Below are 16,933 nucleotides of genomic sequence, written 5' to 3'. Positions count from 1 at the left end.
CCATTTTTAGTAGTGGACCTCGTATTCCACTAACTCCTTCCTACTCACATTTTATTATAAAACTAATATATAAAAGTAGGATCCACATTCCACTAACTTTTTCAACTCATTTTTCATTATATTTCTTAAAACCCATGCCCGGTCAAAGTGAGACAATTTTTGTGGGACCGAGAGAATAGTTTACTATCCAGAACCCTATAGATAATGGTTTGGGGGAAATTTAATGTTTTAAATATTAATTCCATAGAGAACGGAGGGAATCCAATTTATCTTTTAAATGACAATGATCTCCAAATGAATCGATGAATTGATGATAATTGTAATACTCTGTCTAGACTTTATAGGTGGAATTTTGAATTTGCTGATCCAATTAGACCAAAAGACGTTCTATAAATCTATTGGATCGTATCAATTATCAAAGTAAGCTGGAATCTTCTCTGCCACTGTGGTGTTTAAACTCCGCAAGGATTTTCATCATAATAATCCAATGCAATTGGCTAATGACTTGAATCAGGAAATTTAAACACTGCATAAAAGCACTGTATATTTACCTGGACTTGCATTTGCAATGGCTTCTCGTTCATCTATCATCTCTTTTTTACTACTAGTACTACTCTATCCACACTCCACTTGTTCTCAAAATATATCCGTTGGATCATCTCTCACAGCAGCCGCAAACACCAATCCATGGCGCTCCTCCCCCAATGGCGATTTCGCTCTCGGCTGCAAACAGCTTCATCCCAACACCGATCTCTTTATACTCGCCATATGGTTCGACAAGATCCCCGACAAAACAACCGTCTGGTACGAAAGAAGCAGCTACCCGGTTCCTCGTGGCTCCATACTGTGCCTGGACGCCGCCAACGGCCTCATCCTCCAGGATCCCCAGGGCCGCCTTTTGTACAACACTAGCACAGGCGGCCCTGGGATCAAGTCGGGCATGCCTCATTGAACGATACTGGAAACTTTGTTATACGGATCAGAGATTCCTCTATCTTATGGGAGAGTTTTAGGCATCCGACCGATACAGTAGTGCCCACTCAGACAATCGAGATGGGCGACACGCTCGTTTCACGCCAAAGTGAGGCTAATTTTTCGATGGGGAGATTCTACGCCTCCATCAGCTGTAAAGAATTGAAAGCTTTAATCGGAGATTGTTTGGGTATCGATTGCAGAAGGAGTGAATTTCATTAACTGCTCAAGATTGAGTTCAAGATCTGTACACAACTAAGAAAGGGGAAAACGAGATTAACCAAATCTAAAACAGAATTTTTGAAATTTAAACCATTGAACTCAACACCTATTTAGATCCTAGGGCTGAGATCTAATCCATCAACTAATCTTCTATCCTACGGCTGCTGTGCATCTTGAGATAAGTTGCACCCCCTTACTTAGTTTCTCCAATAGTTGAGCGTAATTCCAGCTGATCAATCATATTCACAATTCTCCACCTTGATTGTTCAGCTGCTCATTCTTTCTTCCTCCTCCTCAAGTTCACAAGCTCTACACAAAGTTCAAACTTCTTCTTTGGCAGTGGCTTTGTTAACATATCTGCTGGGTTGTCTTCTGTACTGACCTTGAACACCTTTACATTTCCTTTTTCAATTTCTTCCCTTATGAAATGTAAACGCACATCAATGTGCTTGCTGCGTTCGTGATAGACTTGATGTTTAGCCAAGCATATGGCACTATTGTTGTCACAACCGATGGCAACTACTGGTTGTTCAATACCAAAATCAGCCAATACTCCCTTCAACCAAAAACTTTCTTTAACTGCAGCTGTAAGCGACATGAATTCAGCTTCTGTGGTTAACAATGCAACCACACTTTGAAGATTCGATTTCCAACTGATGATGGATCCATATAGAGTAAACAGATAACCAGATTGAGATCTTCTATTATCCAAGTTTCCAGCGAAATCAGAGTCACAAAATCCTTTTAAGGCATCACCTTCATATTTCCTATCTGCCTTAAACAAAATTCCAAGGTCTCCAGCACCCTTCAAATACCTCAGCAACAATTTCAAGGCTGACCAGTGCTCCTTACCATGTTCTGACATATATCTACTGGTAACTGAAACAGCATGAGCTATGTCCGGTCTAGTGCTTATCATGGCATACATCACACTGCCAATGATGTTAGAATATGGTATTTTGCTCATCTCTTGTCTCTCTGCTTCATCTCTTGGCTTCTGCTCAGCAGTCAGCTTATACTGCTGCCCCATAGAAACTGCCACCTCTTTTATGTTATCCATGTTGAATTTCTTGAGCAACTTTGATATATAATCAGATTGCACTAGCCAAATCTCACCATCCCTTCTGTTTCTGACAATCGACATCCCTAGAATTCTTCTGGCAGGACCCAAATCCTTCATCTCAAAAGCTGCAGTCAATCCATCTTTCACCTTTTGCACTGCACTTCTTGATGAACCAGCAAGTAGCATATCATCTACATAAAGCAACAAGTATGCAACAGGTACTCCACCTTCTTTCTTGAAATAAACACACTCGTCATATTTTGAGCTCAAAAAACCACTTCTAATCATATGATCATCGAACTTCTTATGCCATTGCCTACTTGCTTGTTTCAAACCGTATATGCTCTTCTTTAATAGACAGACCTTACTCTTGTCTCCAGGTTTCACAAAACCCTCGGGCTGAGTCATATATATAATCTCCTCCAAATCACCATGAAGGAAGGCCGTTTTGACGTCTAACTGCTCCAATTCCCAGTTCCTCTTTGCTACAATGGCCAACAACATTCTGATAGATATATGTTTAACAACCGGAGAGAACACTTCATTGCAATCCACACCTTGTTCCTGTGTGAAACCCCTTGCCACAAGTCGAACTTTGAATCTGATTTTATCACCTTCACTACCCTCCAGTTTCTTCTTAAAAATCCACTTACATGATACAACCTTTCTGCCATCAGCCTTTTCAACTAAGACCCAAGTACCATTTTTCAGTAGTGATTCTATCTCATCAATCATGGCCCTCATCCACCTATCCCTTTCCTTTCCATTCATTGCTTCATTGTAGTTTGCAGGTTCTGAGAACTCAACTTCCTCAGCTGCAAATAATGCATAAAAAAGCATTTCACAGTCTGAGTACTTCTGGGGCAGCTTGTTCTTTCTTCTGGCCCTATCTCTTGCAAGCTAATAGTTTGCAAGTTCATCTGGTACTGTTGGTGCCGCTGTTTCAGTGTGTTGTGCTCCACCAAAACCATCAACTTCATTTTCTATAGGCTCCTCAGCACCTACATCAGACTGCACCTTAGAATCAATAGTGACTTTCTCACTAGTTGCTTCACTGATCTTTGTCTTGTAGGGCATTTCATCCTCCCAGAAAATAACATCTCTGCTTATCACAACTCTTGCTCCACCTGGCTCAGTGCACCATAACCTATAGCCTTTTACACCAGAATGGTACCCAAGCATCACACACCTCAACGCCCTGGGTTCAAGTTTTCCTTGCTTCACATGAGCAAAAGCTCTACAACCAAAGATTTTCAGTCCAGAATAATCCATGTGTTTTCCATACCACCTAAAATCAGGTGTGTCTCCATTTATGCTCAAAGAAGGGCACTTATTGATGAGTTTAACTGCAGTAGCTGCTGCCTCGGCCCAAAACTTTTTCTCCATGCCAGCAGCCAAAAGCATGCACCTAACTCTTTCAATTATTGTTCTGTTTGCCCTCTCGGCTACCCCATTTTGTTGGGGATTTAGTGGAACAGTTCTATGCCTCTTCATCCCTCTGGATTTACAAAACGCATCAAATTCTCCAGATAGGAACTCAAGCCCGTTATCTGTTCTCAAACATCCCAGTGAATACCCTTTTTCCCTTTCAACCTCATAACACCATTCTTTGAACTTACTAAAAGCCTCTGATTTTTCCTTTAGAATATATAACCATATCTTTCTAGAGAAATCATCTATCACAGTCATGTAGTACTTCCCCCCTCCAATAGACATCTCCTGAGCCGGCCCCCATAAATCACTATGGGCATAATCTAGAGGTTTAGAAGAAGTATGTTTACCTTTGGGATATGGGAGTTTCTTGGATTTACCAAGAACACATTCTTCACAATAAAACTGATCATTGATATCCACTCCCTGCAACACTCCCAACTTTACTAACTCTTTCACACTCCCAGCAGCCGGATGGCCTAAACGAGCATGCCATGACCTTAGACTATCATCAGTAACAGAATGCAATTCACTGTGGTGTTTTCTTTCAATAGAAGCCTTCATATAATACAAGCTGCCTTTTCTTTCAGCTTGTATCAATTCCTTTCCTCCCCTACTGACAACCATTTTTCCATCTACAAACACAATCATACACCCCTTCTTCTCAAGAACGCCTAATGAGATCAAGTTCCTTTTAACATCAGGAATATACCTTACATCATTGAACAGCCTCACACAGCCATCCACCAATCTCATCCTTACTGTGCCAATTCCTTGAATAGAGCATATTTGATTGTTTCCTAGAATTACAGAACCATTTGTCTCAGTAATATCCTCAAACCAGCTCAGATTTGAGGTCATATGAAAACACGCTCCAGAATCCATGATCCAAAGGCCATCTTCCTCTGGTTCCATGATACTCAAAGCCTGAGAAAACTCATCTTCTTCAAGGCATTCTGCTGTGTTAATGACCTTTCCTCCCTCAGCAGCCTGCTTCCGCTTCCATGCGAAGCAATCTTTCTTGAGATGCCCTGGTTTCTTGCACCAGTGGCAGGATCGAGTTTCTTTTCCCTCAGAGTTGGAGGTCTTAAATTCATCGGGCTTCTTCTTTCCTTTCTGCTTCTTGAACTTCTTAACGTTGAGACTTTCTGCTTGTTGATCTGAACACTCTTGATCGTCCCCTTTAGCATCTCCTTTGCCATTAAAGCAGCGTGGACCTCAGAGTATGTAATCGGCTTATCTCTTCCTTATATGATCGCATCACTCAGCTGGTCATACGAGCTCGGCAACGCATTTAGGGCCAATATAGCTTTGTCTTCATCTGCGATTTTGACATCAACAGATCCAAGATCATCAATGATCTTGTTGAAATCTTCCAATTGTTAGACAATCGACTTTTCAGCAACAAAACTATATGAGTACAACCTTTTCTTCAAGTAGAGTCTATTGGCTAAAGATTTTGCCAAATAAACCTCATCTAATTTCGCCAATACCCCTAACGCAGTTTTCTCCTCTTGAACTTCCCTCAGCACCTTGTCGCCGAGGCTTAAGATGACAGCACTATGCGCCTTCTGTTGCATCTCATCAAACTTCGCCTGCGCCTTCTCGTCGAGCGCCGTTCCTTTTCCCTTTTCATCTGAAGCTAGAACCGCGGCGAGTCCTTGTTGAATGAGAATTGCTCTCATCTTCATCTTCCACAAGCCGTAATCATTCTTGCCCGTGAATTTCTCAGCTTCCAATCGCGATGTCATGATGATCGGAGATAATTCGACCGTAGATTCACTTCCCACAGACGGTGCCAATTTGTAAAGAATTGAAAGCTTTAATCGGAGATTGTTTGGGTATCGATTGCAGAAGGAGTGAATTTCATTAACTGCTCAAGATTGAGTTCAAGATTTGTACACAATTAAGAAAGGGCAAAACGAGATTAACCAAATCTAAAACAGAATTTTTGAAATTTAAACCATTGAACTCAACACCTATTTAGATCCTAGGGCTGAGATCTAATCCATCAACTAATCTTCTATTCTACGGCTGTTGTGCATCTAGAGATAAGTTGCACCCCCTTACTTAGTTTCTCCAATAGTTGAGCAACGATGGAGATTTCGTCTTCAACACCAAACCTCTTCTGCAAACGCTTCAGATGCGGGAATCCGTGTGGTGTTCAGCAGCGGAGCCTTGATTTCTGTCGCGAGGAGAGGCGGGCCGGACCAAATTCTCAGTCCTCCTTCCATCCCCCAGGTTTCCGACAACTACTACAGGGCAACTCTGAATTTCGATGGAGGTTTTACACAGTACTATCACCCCAAGAGCTTCGGGAGCGACCCGGGTTGGCAAGCTGCAAGATCTTGGCCTCAAAATATCTGTATGAACATCGATGGAAGCACGGGCAGCGGGGTTTGTGGCTATAACAGCGTGTGCAGAGTTGTGAATCAGAGGCCGGTTTGTGGATGTCCCCAGGGCTTTTCACTGGCCGATCCCAGGAATCCGTATGGCAACTGTGAGCCTCAGTTCGTGCAGGGTTGCATCGATGGTGGAAATGACTACGACATGGAGATCATGAATGATGTTGATTGGCCTCAAGATGACTATGAACGAATAAATCCTTGCACTGAAGAGCAGTGTCAAATCGCTTGCCAGGAGGATTGTTTCTGAGATGTTTCTATATACAGAGATAATAGCTGCTGGAAGAAAAAGCTGCCCCTCTCCAATGGCAGAGTCGACACTTCCCAAGGTTTAAAGGCTTTTCTCAAGATCAGGAAACGGGATATTACTATACGAAATCCAAGACCAGGAAGAGATCGGCAGACTCTGATAGTTGTGATATCAGTGCTTTTAGGCAGCTCAGCCTTCATCAACTGCTTATTTATTACTGCTGCTTGTGTCCTTCTTTTCCTCTTTTACAACGGAAAGTTCTCGGCACCTGGTCCTGTTCAAGAGCCTTCGCCTTCAAGCATACGTTGCTTTACTTATAAAGAACTCGTGCAGGCTACAAACGGATTCATAGACGAGCTAGGAAGGGGTGCTTTTGGAATTGTCTACAAAGGGTCAATTCAAATCGGTACGGTTGCAGTGAAAAAGCTGGACAGAATGTTTCAGGATTCTGATAAAGAATTCAAGACGGAAGTTAACGTGATTGGGCGGACTCACCACAAGAATCTGGTGAGTCTGATTGGTTTCTGCGAGGAGGGGCCTCATCACTTGCTTGTGTACGAGTACATGAGCAACGGAACGCTTGCAGACTTTCTTTTCGGGGATCTGAGGGCAAGCTGGAGCCAGAGGACTCAAATCGCAATGGGGATAGCGAAGGGGCTAACCTACTTGCACGAGGAGTGCAGCAGCCAGATCATCCACTGCGATATAAAGCCTCACAACATTCTCCTTGATGAATACTACATTGCTAGGATATCGGATTTTGGGTTGGCTAAGCTTAATTTTCGGGTTATAAAATTTTTGCATTAAATGCTTTTAATGCTATGGAGTATATGGATTAAGTGGTGAGTGATTTAATTACATGATTTCTTGTGACCTAATTGCGTTTTGGAGTTGAGATTTATTTGAATAGTCAAATATATGACGTGGCTGTTGAAAAGTCAAAGATGTGGAAAATACGACGTGGCCGTTGAAAGGTCAATGTGTTGAGAAATTGAGGTGGAAGTGAAAATGGTTGATTTTGCGAAATGATTGTGAATATTTGATGCGGGGTGGAATATGTTGTGGTGAATTATTTTCCCAAGGGATGAGTGAGATTAAATAGGATTTTCATAAATATCCTACACTTTTATTTGGAATTTTCGACCCCTATAATTATTGGAGAAGGAATCCTATTTTTCTTGGATTTAATTATTTGCTTGGGATAATTATCCGAATTAAATCTAACAATTATTCTTTAATTCCACCATGGAATTTTCGAAACCCACCCTACAACATAGAGATTTTCGAAAATCTCATATTTTAGGGAAGAAGGAATTATTTATTATATTATTTGATCCCTTATTTATTCTCTTCCATGAATAAATATAAATAATCTAGCATATCTTACCATATCTAAGAAGATCTTGCCATATCCTATTTAAATTAGGATTTGAATTTAAATTTCTTGTGGGAGAGGGATAAAAACCGCCACTTCCTATTTTATTTGGGAGGATTTATTATTTTTATTCTGTTCCGTGATATTTTATTCTACTCCGTAAAATATCCAAATAAAATCATAGGCTAATTAAATAGCCTAGAATTCGAATTCCCCTTATTTCTCCCCTAATTCACGCCAACTTCTACTATCAAATCTCCCCAAATCTTCTCAAATCTTTAATTTATTTAATTAAAGATATTATATCTTGCACTCTATAAATAAGAGAGAACCCTAAACCTAGAATCAGATAAAAATCTCCCCCTCTCTCTTGAAAAAGACGTTCCCCACTTCTTCCACTTCTTCTTCAACTTGTTTTCTATTTTATTCAAGATCTCTTCATTCTTTACCAAGAATTGAAGTTGAAATTCAAGAATTGTTAAAGAATCAAGGCTATTACTTTGTTTCTACCATTCGTTCTATCGAAAAAGGTATTTTCTATATTAATCTTTCTTCATCTACCGATTAATCGGTGTTCTTGAGTCCACATGCATTTAGATTGAGTGAAGGGGAGATCAATTGATGAATTTGGGATGAATAGGTGTGTGTGTGTGTGTGTGAAACCGTGTGTCTGTGACCGTGTGTGTGTGTGTGTGCATGCCTCGGTATGTGTGTTGTGTGTATGCGTGTGTTGTGTGAAAAACACTCATGCGTGACACGATTTGATGATAAATCAAGAGTTGTTGTGCGAATAAAAGTGATATGATAATCGTATATTGATTTTGAACGGTGATATTAAAACGAATTAATGGGAAAAGGGAAACGTGGAAACATGCATGATTTTGAATCAATGTTCGAAACTGATTTGTGATACACCTAATTTAAAGGTGATAATTCGCGCTCTCAGCGTGATAACAAGGAGAAGAGAATACTTGCGAGTTAAGCCGACGAGGTGGGCTTTTCTTTTAAAATAAGGACAACGTCCTAAATCTTTATTGATGAGAATGAGATTTGTGTTATCATGCCTTGATTTGTTTTGTCGTGCCTATCCCTCGTGGCTATGCCACTATTGATTTAATCGAATTCGGATCCTCGTAGAGCCGCAAACTCTACTTGGATTAGTGTACACCAGTGTTAGACCGAGTGCTGGCGTACAGGTCGGCCGGTCTAGTGACTTGGATTGCAGCCGCATTCCTTGTCATGTAGAATGAGGATATGGTAAGCGTCGATGAGAAAAATGGTTGCGCGACCGTGATTTTGATAAAGGACATATTTTATGGTGCCTCGGGCATTTCTAAAGATAAAACCCCGATGGACACTTGAAAATGGCATGATAACTATATTTGTGATAAAACTGTTTTCGGCATGAGTCCACTGAGTATGTTTATAGTACTCAGCCCTGCATGTGTTTTCCTTATGTGCAGGTTGAGCGATGACGAGTGGTTGGCGGTGTTAAGCAGAATAATTGAATAATATGATTACTTTGAAACTCCGAGTGTAGTTATGTCTCCGGGGTTAAAGTGCCGTCCGGAAACAATAACACCTCGCCGTTCGCCCATTGCACCACAAACAAACATGTTGCGCTACTCAACCAAACCAATCTCTACATGTATGAGAATGGAAATTTAGATGTGCACTTAGGCTTAAATAGATTGATTGGTTATGGGCAGGAAGAATCTGCAAAAGAAGTTAAACATGGGGAACCTGATTCGTCTGTCCATGATTCTTCCCTATCTTTAAGGAGAATCTCATTCTACTTGCATATGACGCTGCAGTCTGTCTAAAAATGTTTGAAGACAAAACTAAAGCTAATAGGTTCCTTGTAAACCCAAAAGCTAAATAATAACCTTTGTTTACTCACGAAACTAATTTAGTTCTACAATACTAAGTAAAAATAATTAAATTAAGTGTATGATTTTTAGAGAATACCAAATTATGTAATTTTGTACTTCCTCTGTCACTTGTTAATTGAGTCGTTTTTCTATTTTGAAAATTCTAAGATAATTAAGTCATTTTTATTTCACTCTCTTACTTTATGCTCTCTTCATCTCTATTACTTTATTCTCTCTTATTTTATTTACTATCCACTTAACACAATATTCTTTATCTCCATGCCAAAACGAAATTTCTCTATTAACAATGAACGAAGGGAGTAATGGATAGTTATAAATTTTAGCACATAATTTAGTAATTAATGAAATTTATACTCCCTCTGTCCTACTCAAGATGGCCACATTCTTGAGTGGCACGAGATTTTAGGAAGTGTTGTTAGGTGGATAGTTGAATATTTGAATGAGGAGAGAGGAGATATGAGGTTATTTCCAAAATTGAAAAAGTGGTCATCTTGATTGTGACAAACAAAAAATGATAGGTGGTCATCTTGAATGTGACGGAGGGAGTATATTTTAGTTTTCCATTTACTTAATCGCTCTCCATTAAATTAAGAAAAAGATAATAATAAATACTTTCTCTATCTCTCTATTTCATTAAAAATGAAATGTTATCCTTTTTAGATTGTCCCATTAAAAATGAAATGTTTCTTAAAATGAAAAATATCATCATCTCTATTTTTTCTCTCTCTCTTTATTAACTCACAAAATAACGCTACATAAATACCGTGCCTAAAAACAAACTCTCATACGTAATGGGATGGAGAGAGTATGAAAGAGGAAAGGCCGGAATACTAATAATTTTGGATTCGATGGGCTGTTAATATTTTATTACTGTAGTGACTGATTATAATATTCTGTTTGGTCTGATTTAAATTGGGGCTCAATTTAATTATTGAAAGTAAATAGTTCTCGTTTATTTTTGAGATTTTCAAAAATCCTTTACTGGAAATTTTTGAAAAATTCTTCTCCCATTCTAGTGAAAATTTTGTCTAATTTCTAGTGTAGTCCTTTCGGCTTTGACAAGTTTTGCCCAGCCAAAGGTCATAATCTAAGTTCAGGAACAAATTAGAAGATTCGTGGTCGAGTTTTGAAGATCATTACGTGGAGAAGACGCTAGCAATTGTCGATTCTTTAGAGAATCAATTCAGTAACCCTAAACCGTAAAATTCATGTTTTAGGATTTATATTCTTCAAGCATAATTTTGTGTTCTAACATGCAGTTATATGTTTAACATGTGAATTATAATCATATAATCTGTCAAATAGATTGTATATCTAATTTATTTATTTTATACAAGTCTTTAGTTGTATAAGAGGTCCCAAACCCCAACATTAATTGGGGCTAAATGAAAGAAGTAGTAAATGTTAGTTTTATCTTTGCTTTGAGATTTTAGGGAATTGTAGCCAAATATTTCACATCTACCAAAGAGTCTATATTACAAAATATAAAAATAATTTGGAGTTTTGGTGCTTAATCACAACAAGTAGAGGATGCATTAGATTTGGAGCGAGCTTATCGTAAACTTTGTATGATTCATGATCTCAAAGCATATATTATTTTCCATATAAACTTTGTGAGTGAGTGATAATTACACTTAAAAATTCTTTGTGGGTTCATGTTATCAAGGTCATTAACGAGCTAGTAATGAAAGTACACTAGTAACCTTATTTATTATGGTTTGTGTTTGGTTATGCTCAATTTATTTATCCATGTTTTTGAGGCAACAAGGAAGTGTAGTCCTTAACATACGTGTTTCTTGTTTAGTTTCTCTCTTGTTTTTGTACAAATTAGTTATGTTTTTTGGGGGGTTGATAAACACGGATTTTGTACTATGTTTTAAGGCCTAGATTTGACCCATTTTGATTATCTTTATTGTTAAATATATTCTTTAATTGCAACATTTGTATAATTTGATATTTTGATGTGTTTAATGATTTTGCAAAATAAACTTTAAAAACAGCAGAAAATGTCGAACTTGAACTTCAGGGGAATCGGACCATATCAGTTATCCAATGATCCGAAGTCAGCGGCCACCAAGTGTGTCAGTTAGGGCTGTCAATTTTTGGCACGACGCGATAACCTAACACGAATCTGCTCAAAATTAATGGGTTTGAGTCAAAGCTTATTAGGTTCATGTCCTTATCGGGTCGACCGGTTAAGAACACGATAATTTCTGGTCGTGTTCGTGTCGGGTCGGGTTACCCGCTAAGAAATAATATTATAATATTTAATTTTTAATATTTTGAAAATGTTATTTTTTGTTGAATTTCGTTGCTATGAATCTAGGGATGTCATTGTTCGATCAGATTGTGTGTAATTAGATTTTAGATTTTTAATTGGACTCTTAATTATCAGATTCAAGGTTTTGTAACTTTTGTTAATCAAGAGCATTTGTTATCAGGTTCTAACCGTGTTATCAGGTCGTGTTATTATAGTGTTGGGTCATGTAAGTCTTGTTATCGTGTCGTGCTGACCCAAGGTGGTTCGTGTCGTTAATGGATTCGTGTCGGGTTCGGGTTTGAGGATAGCAGATCGGGTTCATGTTTGGGTTTGGGGTTTTCTTAACGGATCGTATTTGTATTTGTCCTTATTGGATCGTGTCGTTAACAAGTTGACCCGATAACGACCTAACACGCATGATTTGCCACCCCCTAATGTCAATAGTGCCAACAAAGTTGCAATTATAATTTTATTTAAAAAAAAAAAGAACAAATCTGAAGACGCCAATCTTGTTGGCGCCTATTTTGTTTTATTTTTTAAAATTCGAATTTAAAGATTCCATTGCGCTGGCGCCTTTCACTAGAATTTAATAAAGTAACTGAAAAACTGTAGTACAATATATACAAACCTTAGGGCATCCACAATGGATGCCGCAGTGGGCGCCCTAGTGGTTGCTGCATCAACAATTTTTAGTCCGCCGCTTCTTTCTGCAATGGTTTCGCCCTAGTGCTCGCCCTATCAATTAAACTCAATTTGCATTTAATTTTTTATATTATCGTTTTTTATTTTTATTTTTAATTACTAAAATACCAAAATATATTATATTAAACACTACAAATTTGAAAAAAACAACTACATTACTTAATTTTGAAAAAAAACTACATCATACTTAGCTAAAAAAACTACATTACTAAACTAAAAATTACTATAAAAATCAAACTACATGACTAAACTAAATTACTAAATTAATAAAAATCTAACTAGTCATCTAAATTTAACTTTTGGCTCAAATTCTTGATCATCTTCTCAGTCCTCCATCGTTTGTCCGAATCGATTTCCTAATGAAGGCTGTTTTTTGCGTCAAGTATAAACCTATACTCGCACACCTCGTGAAAACCACCGAACTCCTGGAGCGTTGAGGCCATGAGCTGAGTAGACAGAAGAGGCGCAGCCTGCTGGGGAGCCGATCCAGACGCGGCCGCCTTCACCTTCCCTTTGGCCTGGGCTTTGGCAATCTTGGTGCCAATGGGAAGTCTAAAAGTACACATAGGCGTGCCAGAACACCCTTCCGGCTCAGCGTTCAGATCCACAGGAGATGGGCCGCTGCTCGTGTAACCGCCAGTGGTGGTGCTCTTCGTCCGCTTCGCAGCTAAGAATGCAACCGTTATCCCTCCGTCGAATTTCGCCTTATCCTTCAAGATCAACCAAACATTGTAGAACTTGAACACTGGGACTGGTACTCAGACATAGCTGAAGTTGTTAACAATGCGATCCCACATCCTGCCCGAAGTCTAGTTGTGAAGTTTATCGAATCCTCTGATATTATCGACCCAACACTGAGCCACCTTTATGTACTCCTCCATCTCGTAGTCAATACGCCCCGTGGCATACTCTTCGTTGGGCTCGTTGGATGGGACTGGGACTGGGACGGATGACGCCTTTTCCTTCCGCGTTATCTTCTTCCTCCTCCTCGGCGGCGCAGGGGCAGGAGATTGCCCACACCTAGGCTCCATGTCCCGAACCCGATACGTGTCGATGTTGAAGAACCGATTGAACTCTGAGTCAGAAACGAAAGTGGACCCTATTCCAGGAGTCTCGACCCATAGTCTTCATGGTCAGGTCAACGGGTGCCGCCGCCAAACATCAGCATATCGTCGTCGACACTATGCGGATTTGGGAATTGACTCGGATCCATTCTTGAAAGTGTGAAAGTGAGAAAAGAGAAGAGAAAGAGAGTAGAGTAGAGAGTATTGTGTGTGAGTGTGTGAAAAGTGAATGATGGTTTAGGGTATATATATTGGTTTAATAAAGAATTAAAAAAAATTACAAAATCGTCGAGATAGGGCTCAGGCACGTCCCTGCAATGGATGGACGAGGACGCCCGAGCCCAATTTCGCGCGATCGGGCGCCCGATCTCCACACCATTGTGGATGCTCTTAGAGATTGGAACTTTTGTTCCACCTTCTACCAAAAATTGATTTTTTTTTTCTCAATCTGTATTAAATTAATCTATAGTATACTCCATAAACCAATCGATAATATGATAAGGGTATTTTCTTTATCACGATGCCAGAGACGATAAACAAGAAGTCCGGGGAGGCGAAATCTCATCGACAACTCAAGCTTTAAACAAAGTACTAAAATAAAACAGAAAGAGGCTTTTCATATATTCATTCATTGATTGAATAGAATAACAATAGCCCTATTTATATTACTAATACTTGACTTAATGAGCAAGACAACCAAGATATGGAAAGATATGTCATCCCTAAATTATTTAAATGTCTTTTACTAGTAGATGTCAAAAATAAAATAAAATTCATCTTTAGTTTAAGGATACGTGAAGTGTCAAATATTTAGATTGACTAATTTATTTCCTTCCTATGTCACTCGCTAAGTATTCATATTATTTTAATTAGGATGCTCCTTTTCTTAGCATTCTCTTTTTTCTGTATATTTATTCTATCTTTTATTTTTTTTATTCACTCCCTCCATTCTATTCAAAATGGTCATCTATTCTTTTTGTTTGTCCAATTCAAGATGGCCATTTTTCAATTTTGGAAATAACTCCCCTATCTCATCTCTTCTTATTAAAATATTCAACTACCATTTTCCTCTCTACTTTATTCCACCTAGCAACACTTCCTAAAATCTCGTGCTACTCAAGAATGTGGCCATCTTGAGTAAGACGGAGGGAGTACTTCACTAACAAAACTCCATTTTCTTAAAACACATGTTGAAATGAAATGTCTCACTTAGTGAAGATCAGAAAGGATACTCCCTCCGTCCTAAAAAAAACAGACTAGTTTTATCATTTTATGTCGTTCCCAAAATTAGACTAAGTCTAAATATGAAAAGTTCTAAACCAATACACACTAATAATAATGTGATCCTATAATCCGCTAACATACTTCAGCACATTTTTCCAATCTTTTTAATTTTTTAACATCCTTATTTTATTTTACCAATTACTCCCTCCGTCCCACTCAAGATGGCCACATTCTTGAGTGGCACAAGATTTTAGAAAGTGTTGTTAGGCGGAATAATGTACAGAGGAAAAAGGTAGTTGAATATTTTAATGAGGAGAGATGAGAGAGGGGGTTATTTCCAAAATTGGAAAGTAGCCATTTTGATTGGGACAAACAAAAAAGAAAAGGTGGTTATCTTGAATGGGATGGAGAGAGTATATGTTTAAACTAGTACTCCCTTCGTCCCGGAATAGGAGTCTTATTTAGTTATGACACGGATTTTAAGAAATGTAAAGAAAAGTGAATTGTTAAGTTATTGGAATATGAGCCTCGCTTATATATATATTAGTTTTATAACAAAATATGAGTGGAATAAGTTGGTGGAACGTGAAGCCTACTTACCATTTATGGTAAAAATGAAATAAGACTCTTATTGAGGAATGAACCGAAATGATAAAATGAAACTCTTATTATTGGACTAATGGTGTATCATTTATATGTTTATCTACTCCTTTTTAAGGATTGGACAGAGTATTGTTACGTGAGTAAGTAGTATTGTCTCAAATAACCTCAATTTAGCTTGGGTAATTTATATTGTTTCAAATAAATTCAGTTCCCATATACTCCATATAAAATTGTCCGCTAGAGGTATCAGTGTTGTTTCACCTCACTACTTTGAACCTTGTAGACAAAAGTTACTTCCACTGTCTCTAATTTACCTCACTACTTCGAACCTTGTAGACAAAAGTTACTTCCTCTGTCTCTAATTTTTTGTTCACGTCTACCATTTTCGTCTCTCCTTCGACTATTGTTCACTCTCACCTTTAACAAAAAAATCGATACCCTACATTATATTCCCTCTGTCCTATTAGAAATAAAACGTTTTTCTTTTTGGGTTATCCCAACAAAAATGAAACGCTTCCCAAAATGGAAACAACCATATCTCTACTTTTTCTTCACTCTTATTTTCCTCTCTCTTCATTAACTCGCAAAACAACACTGCATAAAATCTCGTGCCGAAAATCAAATGTTGCAAATTTATTAGGACGGAAGGAGTATTAACTTATTATTATTCTATCCATCATAAAAAAACTAAACAAATTTATACTCCCGCCGTCCCACAATAAGAATTTATTTTGTCATTTCGGTGTATCACACAAACTTATACTCATATTTCACTAACTTATTTCATCCACTTTTTTTTACATTTCTTTAAACTCGTGTCATAATCAAATAGGACCCCTATTGTGGATCATAGAGAGTAAATTTAATGTGTAATTGGTAAAATAAAATATAGATAATCAAATGAATTGTAAAGTCCATATTATAAATGATGTGTAAGAATATTATTTACTTTCTATTTGTAGACTTATTTTAATTTTGATGGACAATCGAAAATTGTAAAATTAATTTATTTTTTTAGAACAGATGGAGTTTACAACTAATACTCCATCCGTCAATGAAAAATAGATAAATTTTATCATTTTAGTCCGTCCACAAAAAATAGACTAAATTCAAAAAGGAAAGTGATCAACCAATACTAACCATACAGATCATTCTAAATATGGACCCACAATCCACCAATACTCATTTCACACTACATTTTCCCTCTATCTCTCTTATTTTATCAATTATATATTAAAATCAGTGTCATTCATAATCTTGTCTATTTTTTTGGACAAAGAAAGTATATAAAAGTGAGATATATATATATATATATATATATATATATATATATATATAGGGTCTTGTTAGGTTGAGATTATTTACCTTAATTGAGAATTGAGATGCAATATGGGCCACTAATCCATAAGATTCATGAAATGTCAACAGTTAGCACATTATGTCAACAAAGGGGTATAATTGTAATTTTAT

At 37.9% G+C, this 16,933-nt stretch overlaps 1 pseudogene; it reads left to right on the top strand.

Annotated features, from left to right (window-relative positions):
* Positions 1–568: 568 nt before the first annotated feature.
* LOC148932611 (G-type lectin S-receptor-like serine/threonine-protein kinase LECRK4) lies at positions 569–7,207 on the top strand (annotated as a pseudogene).
* Positions 7,208–16,933: the final 9,726 nt, after the last annotated feature.

This window comes from Salvia hispanica, chromosome 2, assembly GCF_029641045.1.
Source record: "Salvia hispanica isolate PSC_SH4W2 chromosome 2, Shi_PSC_v1, whole genome shotgun sequence".
NCBI lineage: Eukaryota > Viridiplantae > Streptophyta > Magnoliopsida > Lamiales > Lamiaceae > Salvia > Salvia hispanica.
This window is presented reverse-complemented; position numbering and strand designations above follow the sequence as displayed.